A 10,314-nucleotide genomic window follows, 5' to 3' on the forward strand; every position below is an offset into this window, starting at 1 on the left:
TGCCATTGATGACAGGAAAGGCATTCTGTAGTCAGCACTACTGAATGAGAAAAACTGCTTACATTTTGGGACATTTAAGAGTCACATTGATGAAAGAAAACGGAGGACTATGTGGGAGTGAAGTATTAGATTGTTTTTAGAGTCGGTTAAAAGCTCAGCACAACGTTGTGGGCCAAAGACTGTACAGTGCTGTAATGTTCTATGTTGATTTGTTTCATTAGGGAAATAGAAAAACATAGGATTTTGTGGAGAGCATTCTATCTGGCCGTAACACCATCTGATATGGGGAGGGGAGGGGCTCTGCACAGGATCGAAATAAGCTGCAGATCATGGGCACTAGCACCCACCCCTACCCCTCCCACCACCGCCCCCCCAGCATCCAAGACATCAAAAAGGCAGCATCAACCAGGATATGACCTCTTCTCATTGCTACTACCAGGGAGTGAAGGCACACGCTCAATGATACAGGAACAGCCTCTTTAGATTAGATTTAGAGTATGAGGACACACAGCCCTCTTTTATTGTCATTTCGTTATGCATGCTTTAAGAAATGATACAATGTTTCTCCAGAATGATATCACAGAAACACAAGACAAACCGACTGAAAAACTGACAAAAACCACATAATTATAACATATAGTTACAACAGTGCAAAGCAATACCGTAATTTGATAAATAACAGACCATGGGCACAGTAAGGTCTCAAAGTCTCTCGAAAGTCTCATCATCTCACACAGACGGTGAACCTCCAGCGCCGCAAACTTGCCGATGCAGCACCCTGGAAGCACCCGACCACAGTCCGACTCCGAGTCCGTCCGAAAACTCCGAGCCTCTGACCAGCTCTCCGACACCAAGCGCTGAGCACCATCTCTGCCGAGCGCTTCGACCCCGGCCCTGGCAACAGGCAATAGGCAAAGCCGAGGATTTGGGGCCTTCCCCTCCGGAGATTCTTGATCGCACAGTAGCAGCGGCAGCGAAGCGGGCATTTCAGAAGTTACTCCAGATGTTCCTCCGTGCTTCTCACGGCTGTCTCCATCAAATCAGGATTGTGCACGGCCCCTAGTTAACACATACGATATCATTCAGAACGGCCACGTGCACTGCGTCGCGCTGCCATCTTCTCCTCCCTCCTTTCCATCTCTGCCATCAGATTTCAGAATGGACATTGAACCCATGAACACTACCTCACTATTTTTTTTCTCTTTTTCCACTATTTATTTAATTTAACACACACACACACTTACTGTAATCCATAGTTTTTATTATTATGTAATACAATGTACAGCTGCCGCATAACAACAAATTTCACGGCATTTGTCAGTGACATTAAACCTGATTCTGGTTTATTTGGATTCATAGTTTAGTGGAGCATTTGCGTTCAATCAACAGGGTGACCAAATGCTTCACTTTAAAACTATGTCACCTGAAGGTGGATACAGAGATAGACAGGATGACCATAAAACATAGGAGCAGAATTAGGCCATTTGGCCCATCCAGTCTACTCCGCCACTCAATCATGGCTGATCCTTTTCTCCCCTCCTCGGCCCCACGCTCCAGCCTTCTGTCATGTCCTATCAATCTCCGCCTTAAACACACCCAACGACCTGGCCTCCACAGCTGCCTAGGGAAACAAACTCCACAAATTTACCACCCTCTGGCTAAAAAATTTATCTGCACCTCTGTTGCTTTAAATGGACTCCCCTCTATCCTGAGGCTGTGCTGTCTTGTCCTGGACTCCCCCACCATGGGAGTCATCTTTTCCACATCTACTGTGTCTAGGCCTTTCAACATTTGAAAGATTTCAATGAGATCCCCTCTCATCCTTCTAAATTCCAGTGAGTACAGGTCCAGAACCATCAAATGTTCCTCATAAGGTAACTCTTTCATTCCTGGGATCATCCCTGTGAACCTCCCCTAACCCTCTCCAATGCCAGCACATCTTTTCTTCGATAATGAGCCCAAAACTGTTCACAATACTCAAGATGGGGCCTCATCAATGCCTTATAAAGCCTCAGCATCACATCCCTGCTCTTGTATTCTAGTCCTCTTGAAATGAATGCTAACATTGCATTTGCCTTCCTCACCACTGACTCAACATGCAAATTAACCTTCAGGATGTTCTGCACAAGGATTCACAAGTCCCTTTGCATCTCAGATTTTTGGATTTTCTCCCAGTTTAGGAAATAGTCTACAAATTTATTTCTTCTACCAAAGTGTTTGACCATGCATTTTCCAACATTGAATTTCACTTGCCTCTTTCTTGCCCATTCTCCTAATCTGAGTCCTTCTGCATCCTTCCTGCTTCCTCAACACTGACTGCTCCTCCACCAATCTTCATATCATCTGCAAGCTTGGCAACAAAGCCAACTATTCCATCATCTAAATCAGCATAAAAAGAAGCGGTCCCAACACCAGCCCCTGCGGAACACCACTAGGTGTTCAGAAAAGCCTGCCAGGAAAGGATCCTTTTCTTCCCACTTGCTGCCTCCTACCAACCAGCCAGTGCTCTAACCATGCTAGTAACTTTCCTGTAATACCATGCATTTTTAACTTGGTAAGCAGCCTCATGTGTGGCACATTGTCAAAGGCCTTCTGAAAGTCCAAATATACAACATCCACTGCATCCCCTTTATCTATCCTACTTGTAACCTCCTCAAAGAATCCCAACAGTTTTGTCAGGCAAGATACCTGAGAAAACCATGCTGACTTTGTCTTATGCACTCCATAACCTCATCCTTAAACAACTGACTGCAACATCTTCCCAACCATTGAGGTCAGGCTAACTGGTCTCTAATTTCCTTTCTGCGGCCTCCCTTCTTTCTTAAAGAGTGAAGTGACATTTTCAATGTTCCAGTCCTCCGGAACTATGCCAGAGTCCAAAGATTCTTGAAAGGTCTTTACTAATACATCCACAATCTCTACCGCTACCTCTTTCAGAACCCTAGGGTGCAGTTCATCTGGCCCGGGTGACTTATGCACCTTTAGGTCTTTCAGATTTTTTATCACTTTCTCCCTTGTAATAGTAACTGCACTCACTTCTCATCCCTCATACTCTTCAACATCTGGCACACTGCTAGTGTCTTCCACAGTGAAGACTGATTCAAAATACTCATTTAGTTCATCTGCCACCATCTTGTCCCCGTTATTATTTTTCCGGTCTCATTTTCTAGTGGTCCTATATCCACTCGCATCTCTCTTTCATTTTTTATATTCTTGAAAAAGCTTTTTTTAATCTACCTTGATATTGTTTGCTAGCTTGCTTTCATATTTCATTTTACCCTCGTAATGTTTCTTTTAGTTGCTTTCTGTAGGTTTTTAAAAGCTTCCCAATCCTCTACCTTAGGGTGGTGAATGCATTTAACATGCAGTGAGTGTAAGAGTTAAGAATTCATGTTACAAGTGAACAAGACACTGTTGAGACCACACTTGAAGTACTGTCTGCAGTCTGTTGCCTGGAAGGATGTCATTAAGCTAGAAAGGCTGCACAAAAGATTCACAAGAATGTTACTGAAACCAGAGGGAGGGCATGTACAATTACAATTACAGCATTTAAAAGACACTTTGATGGGTACATGGGTAGGAAAGATTTTGAAAGATATGGGCAGTGGGGAAGTGGGGCTAGCTCAGGAAGGCAATTTGGTCAGCATGGATGAGTAGGGCAGAAGGGCCTTGTTTCTGTACTGTTTGACTTGACTTTCCATCCCACACTCACTCCCACCTGTCTGTCCTTGGCCTCTTGCACTGTTATTAAAAAACCCAATGAGAATTTGGGGTACAATTCCATCTTCTGTCTGGGTATAAGACCATGAACCATAAGACATAAGAGCAGAATTAGTTCATTTGCCCCATCGAGTCTACACCACCATTTGATCATGGCTGATATATTATTTCTCTCAACCCATTCTCCTGCCTTCTCCCTGTAACCTTAGGCACTCTTATTGAACAACAACCTGTCAGCCTCCGCTTTAAGTATACCCAATAATTTGGCCTCCACAACTGTCTGTGGTAATGAATTCCACAGATTCACCACTCTTTGTCTGAAGAAATTCCTCCTAATCTCTATTCTAAAGGGACGTCCTTCTATTCTGAGGCTGTGCCCTCTGGGCCCAGACTCCCTCACTTTAGGAAACATCCTCTCCATGTCCTCTTTACTTAGGCCTTTCACAATTGGATAGGTTTCAATGAAATCCCCCCCTCCCATTCTTCTAAACTCCAGTGTGTAAGGTCCCAGAGCCATCAAATACTCCTCATATGTTATCCCTTTCAAACCCAGGATATTATCATGAATCTCATCTGGACCCTCTCCAAAGAGGCATAGCGTAACCTTCAACAGCTAATTCTCCAACTTTGGTTAATTTGCTCCTTCTGTTTGTGATGTTGGCCTGGATTTCCTCTCCACACTAGCACAACCTGACCTCCCAACAGCCTTGCTCTTTGCAGCACTTACTTTGTCCGTCCTCTCACTCTCTAACGACCCTCATTTCAACGTGTTTATTAACAAAGGTCATGCTCTCCCTGCCTAAGTTCCCCCATTAACTCTTTGACAGTGCAATTTTGTTTACAGTTTATCCTCATGATCTCATCCATTAGAGATATTCCCTTTGACCCATCTCTCTCTCCCCCGTACTCACTGCAAAATAATACTACTTTCATCAACTTTGGTTCTAATTTCTACCCTGCCCTTAAATTCACTTGGTCCATCTCTGACACCTTCCCCTCTTTCTCAATCTGCCTCCATCACTGGAGACAAACTGTCGAATGACGTCTTTTTTAGCCTACTGATTCTTAGTCATAGTCATAGTCATACTTTATTGATCCCAGGGGAAATTGGTTTTCGTTACAGTTGCTCCATAAATAATAAATAGTAATAAAACCATAAATAGTTAAACAGTAATATGTAAATTATGCCAGTAAATTATGAAATAAGTCCAGGACCAGCCTATTGGCTCAGGGTGTCTGACCCTCCAAGGGAGGAGTTGTAAAGTTTGATGGCCACAGGCAGGAATGACTTCCTAAGACGCTCTGTGTTGCATCTCGGTGGAATGAGTCTCTGGCTGAATGTACTCCTGTGCCCACCCAGTACATTATGTAGTGGATGGGAGACATTGACCAAGATGGCATACAACTTAGAGTGCATCACTGATTACATCAACTTCTGTGTGGACTGCAATAGTCCGACAAGAACTGTCCTTTGTTATTCAAATAACAAGCCATGGGTGACAAAGGACATTAAGGACAGCCTGAACACTAAAAAGAGGGCATTTAGAGATGGAAATAGGGAGGAGCTGAGGGCAATACAGAGGGACCTGAAAGCCAGGATCAGGGAGGCTAAAGACAGGTACAGGAGGAAGCTTGATTGGAAATTCCAGCAGAACAACATGAGAGAGGTCTTGAGGAGGATGAGGACCATCACTGGGTTCCGGCAAACTAGCAACAGAGGAGCGGAAGGCAGTGTGGACAGGGCCAATCATGGTTATCTTGACTATCTTTGTCCCCAGTAAAAATGCTATTCCCTCTTCTCAGTTCCTTCATCTCTGCTGCATCTTTCCAAGGATGTGGGTTTCCTTTTCGGGACATTAGAGATGTCCTCCTTCTTCAAAGAATGGGGTTTCCCTTCCTCCAACATTGATGCTGACCTCACCCGCATCTCCTCCATTTCCTGAATATCCACGCTAACCCCATATTCCCCGCTGCTTTAACAGCCATAAAATACCTCTTGTTCTAACCTACCACCACATGAGTGTTCCACATCATCATCCTCTGCAACTTCCGCCATCTCTAAAAGGATTCTACCACTAAACATATGAGGAACATATGAGGAACGTTTGTCCGCTCTTGGACTGTATTCCTTGGAGTTTAGAAGAATGAGGGGAGGCCTCATAGAAACATTTCCAATGTTGAAAGGCATGGACAGAGTGGATGTGGTAAAGTTGTTTCCCATGATGGAGGAGTCTAGTACGGGAGGGCATGACTTAAGGATTGAAGGGCGCCCATTCCGAACAGAAATTCGAAGGAATTTTTTCAGTCAGAGGGTAGTGAATCTATGGAATTTGTTGCCATGGGCAGCAGTGGAGGCCAAGTCATTGGGTGTATTTAAGGCAGAGATTAATAGGTATCTGAGTAGCCAGGGCATCAAAGGTTATGGTGAGAAGGCGGGGGAGTGGGACTAAATAGGAGAATGGATCAGCTCATGATAAAATGGCAGAGCAGACTCGATGGGCCGAATGGCCAACTTCTGCTTCTTTGTCTTATGGTCTTATGGTCTTATGGTCTAAACATATCTTCACCTCCCCTCCCTCACCTCTCCACTTTTCATAGGGTTTGTTCCCTCACCGATTCTCTTATCCAATCATCTCTCCCCATTAATCGCCCTCCAGGCATTTATCCCTGCAAGTGGCCAAAATGCTACACCTGCCCATTCACCTCTTCCCTCACCTCCATTCAGGGCCTCAAACAGTCCTTCCAGATGAGGCAACATTTCACTTGCGAATCTGCTGGGGTGGTCTATTGTGGTGGTGCCCCCGATACATTGGTGGGACCTGTCATAAATTGGGGGACTGCTTCGTCAATCACCTCTGTTCCATCCAATAAAAGTAGAACTTCCCAATGGCCAGACATTTTAATTCCCATTCCAACATGTCAGTCCATGGTCTCCTCTTGTGCCAAGATGAAGCCACCCTCGGGTGGAGGAGCAACAGCTTATATTCCATCTGGGTAGCCTCCAACCTGATGGCATGAATATTGATTTCTCCTTCCAGTAAAAAAAATTCCCTTCCCCTCCCCTCTTCTTCTATTCCCCACTCAGGCCTCTAACCTCTTCTCACCTGTCTATCACCTCCCCCTGGGTCCCCTCCTCATTTCCTTTCTCCTATGGTCCACTCTCATCTCCTATCAGATTCCTTCCTCTCTAGCCCTTTATCTTTTCCATCCACTTGGCTTCACCTATCACCTTCTAGCTATTCTCCTTCTCCTCCCTCCACCATTTTATTCTGGAATCTTCTCCCTTTCCAGTCCTGATGAAGGGTCTTGGCCCGAAATGTCAACTATTAAGTCATTTCCATAGATGCTGCCTGATCTACTGAGTTCCTCCAATGTTTTGTGTGTGCTGCTTAAAATAATACCAATTTACTTTTTTCTCCTTCCTAATTCTGTCAAAGAGTTTTCAGCTCTTCTTTCTGTTTCCACAGATGCTGCCTGACCTGGTGAGCACTTGCAATATTTTCTGTTTTTTCTTCATGCAAGACTGTATTTGAGGTTAGTAAGTGAGCTGACATTTTAATAGTAAAAGCTGGTTGTGCTGTAGTAAAAGAGAACTATCATTAAGACACTGACAATGCAGCAGAGGAATAGCCCCTTCAGCTCACCAACCATGATGGTGAATTAAACTAAATCCCTTCTGCGTGTGAGCCAGCTGGCAGTGTAGTGGTGTCCACACCAGACCTCGAGGCGAATGGTCCCAGGTTCAAATCCGGCTGGCTCCTTGCACGCTTTCCATCGGTGCTGGGTTGAGCGTCAAGCTAGCAACTCGACCTTGTGAAAAAAAACAGACATATACTAAAGAAACAGCAACGTTGCTGCTGGCAACAACTTCTGCCTGTATGTGATCCACATCCCTCTATTCGCTGTGTACCTATGTGTCTATCTAAGAGCCTTTTAAACGTCACTCGAATATCTATTTCCTCTTCTATCCCTGGCAGCTCTTCCAGGCACCTACCACTCTCCGTGTAAAAAATCTTGCCCAGCATGTCTCCTATAAAGTTTCTCCCTTTCAGCTTAAGTGCATGTTCTCTAGTACTTGACATCCTTCATGAAGGACTCTCGCCATCCAGGATATGCTCTCTTCTTGTTACTCCCATCAGGGAGGACCTACAGGAGCCTGAAGACTGAACTCAATGATTCAGTATCAGTTTCTTCTCCTGCTCCATCGGATTTCTGAACAGTCCATGAACCCATGAACAACATCTTTTTTTTTTGCAATATGTGTTTGTTTCTATAATTTATGGTAATTTTATGCCTTTGCTCTGTACTACTGCCACAGGACAATGTACTTTACATCACATAAGTCCGTGGTAATCCTGATTCTGAAGTCTCACCTCAGCCAACGCTCTAGAGAAAAAAACTAATTTGTTCAACCTCTCCTTATAGCTGAAACCCTCTAATCCAGGCTGCATCCTGGTAAACCTCTTCTGCACCTTGTCTAAAGTCTCCACATTCTTCTTGTGATAGGAGGACCAGAAATGATCGCAATACTCCAAGTGCGGCCTAGCCAAAGTTTTATACAGCTGGAACATGGCTTTGTTACTCAATGCCCCAACCAATGAATGCCAGGATGCCATATGCGTTCTTTACCACCCTATCTACTTCCAAGGCCACTTTCAGTGAGCTGTGTACTTAGGCGCTAAGATCCCTCTGTACGTTCGTGGTATTAGGAGTACTGCCATTAACTGTATGCTCTCTCCTTACACTTGACCTCATTCTTCAGACAGTACACTCTCTGAATCTCGTTCAGCTGATTGTTGTATGTTGCATCACTGTTGACATTCATTGGGGAGTTTACTCCTGAAGAATAATGATTAGGAGAACGCAAATTTCACTGGAAATTTTGTTTATTTACTTATCTGTTTACTTGGAGATACAGCTTGAAACAGGCCCTTCTGGTCCAACGAGCTATGCTGCCTAGCATCTTGCCGGTTTAACACAATGACCGATTAACCTACTAACCTGTACATCTTTGGACTGTAGGAGGTATAAAATAACGAGATAAATTTCCTAAAACATTGTTAAGCCCATCAGACCATAAGATATAAGAGCAGAAGTGGGCCATTTGGCCCATCAAGTCTGCTCCACCATTCAATCATGGACTGATCCAATTCTTCCAGTCATCCCCACTCCCCTGCCTTCTCCCCATACCCTTTGATACCCTGGCTATTCAAGAACCTATCTATTTCCGCCTTAAATGCACCCAATGACTTGGCCTCCATAGTCAGCAAAAAATTCGACACATTTACCGCCCTCTGACTAAAGTAATTTCTCTGTATCTCTGTTCTAGCTAAACTTCTCGCTAAATTTAAAGAGTAAAGTGACCTTTCATCTTAGAGTTCTGTAAATGAAATTTGAGCTCATACCCACAACACATTGGCCGTGGAGCCAAAAATACAGATAATTCAATTTGGTATGAATTGGTAATCAAAGAACTTACCCAGTAGGAGACTGAGTCAGAGGAAGAATGAGTGGTTATATCCACCGGAGAAAAATACACCTTCTCAAAAATAATTCTGAAAGGCCTTTATGCATAATCTGCTAGGGCAAACTGCACTTTAGCTCAGTGACCCACAGCAAATATCAAATAATCTATCCTTTCCCAATAAATAAACATAACCACACCGGTTTGCCAAAAGGTAAGAAGGACACTCTAACCTCTAACCAGTGTAAGCCAATTCTACACACAGAGGTCTCTGACTTTTAAAGTCACAGGGAGATACAAATGGAAACTGTCCCTTTGGCCTGCTAAGTCTGTACTGACCAACCTCCATTCTTACCCCAATGCTACGGACTGGTATGTTCTATGATTCAGGTACCGAGGTTCTGGTGCAGTTGCTGCAAAGGTTCTGTGGGGAAGGCAACAAGTTAGAGTAGCACTCCACTCCTCACTGGTTTATGCTCTATCCCAGAGGAGGATAAGCTCCAAGGTAAGTTTATCCTCCTCTGGGTACAGGTAGCAGGAGAACAGGGCTCAGTGTAATAAATCGGTCCTGAAGAAGAGTCTTGGCTGGAAACATCGACCGTTTACTCTTTTCCATAGATGCTGCCTGACCTGCTGATTTCCTCCAGCATTTTGTGTGTGCTGTTCCGTGTAATAATCTGTCTTCTCCCTACATCCTCCTGATTCTCTTCTGTTTCCAGAAACCTCCTTGAGGTGTTAGAGGAAAATCAGGGAAGTGGGACTAATCGGAACACCCTTATATATTTGAATCTGAGAATCTGGGCACTCACAATCTTCTCAGGGAGTTAATTTCAAGAACTTCCTCCTTGACTCAGTACTAAATGGCTGACCTTTATCCTCGGCCAATGCTCCTTGGTGTTCTGCTCATTCTCAGAATCTTGAATTCCCCCAATGATCTCACCAACTGTAAACTCCTGTAAAAATAGGCTAATCTTACTCAATCTGCCCTCAAAAGTCAGCGTGCTCATCCTGAGAAACAGTCAAGTGAGTCATTCTACATTAATTCCAAGTCATGTTTATCCTCCGCTGGGTACAGAGAGTGAAAGAATTTCACTCTTAATCTTGTACCGAAATGCATAATGGAAACTTTA

General features: G+C 44.1%; 1 long non-coding RNA gene across 2 annotated transcripts; it reads right to left on the reverse strand.

The window, feature by feature from the left end:
• Window positions 1-516: 516 nt before the first annotated feature.
• On the reverse strand, window positions 517-9,254 carry LOC140195575 (uncharacterized). 2 transcript variants are annotated; one of them, XR_011885520.1, is made up of 3 exons: window positions 9,200-9,254; window positions 7,369-7,530; window positions 517-1,140 (listed from the first exon to the last, which is right to left on the reverse strand). It is a non-coding gene; the product is annotated as an uncharacterized lncRNA (long non-coding RNA). The 2 variants fall into 2 exon arrangements; XR_011885519.1 differs by having other exon boundaries at window positions 7,365-7,530.
• Between the last annotated feature and the right edge of the window lie 1,060 nt (window positions 9,255-10,314).

The sequence above is a fragment of the Mobula birostris genome, chromosome 3 (assembly GCF_030028105.1).
Source record: "Mobula birostris isolate sMobBir1 chromosome 3, sMobBir1.hap1, whole genome shotgun sequence".
NCBI classification, from domain to species: Eukaryota; Metazoa; Chordata; class Chondrichthyes; order Myliobatiformes; family Myliobatidae; genus Mobula; species Mobula birostris.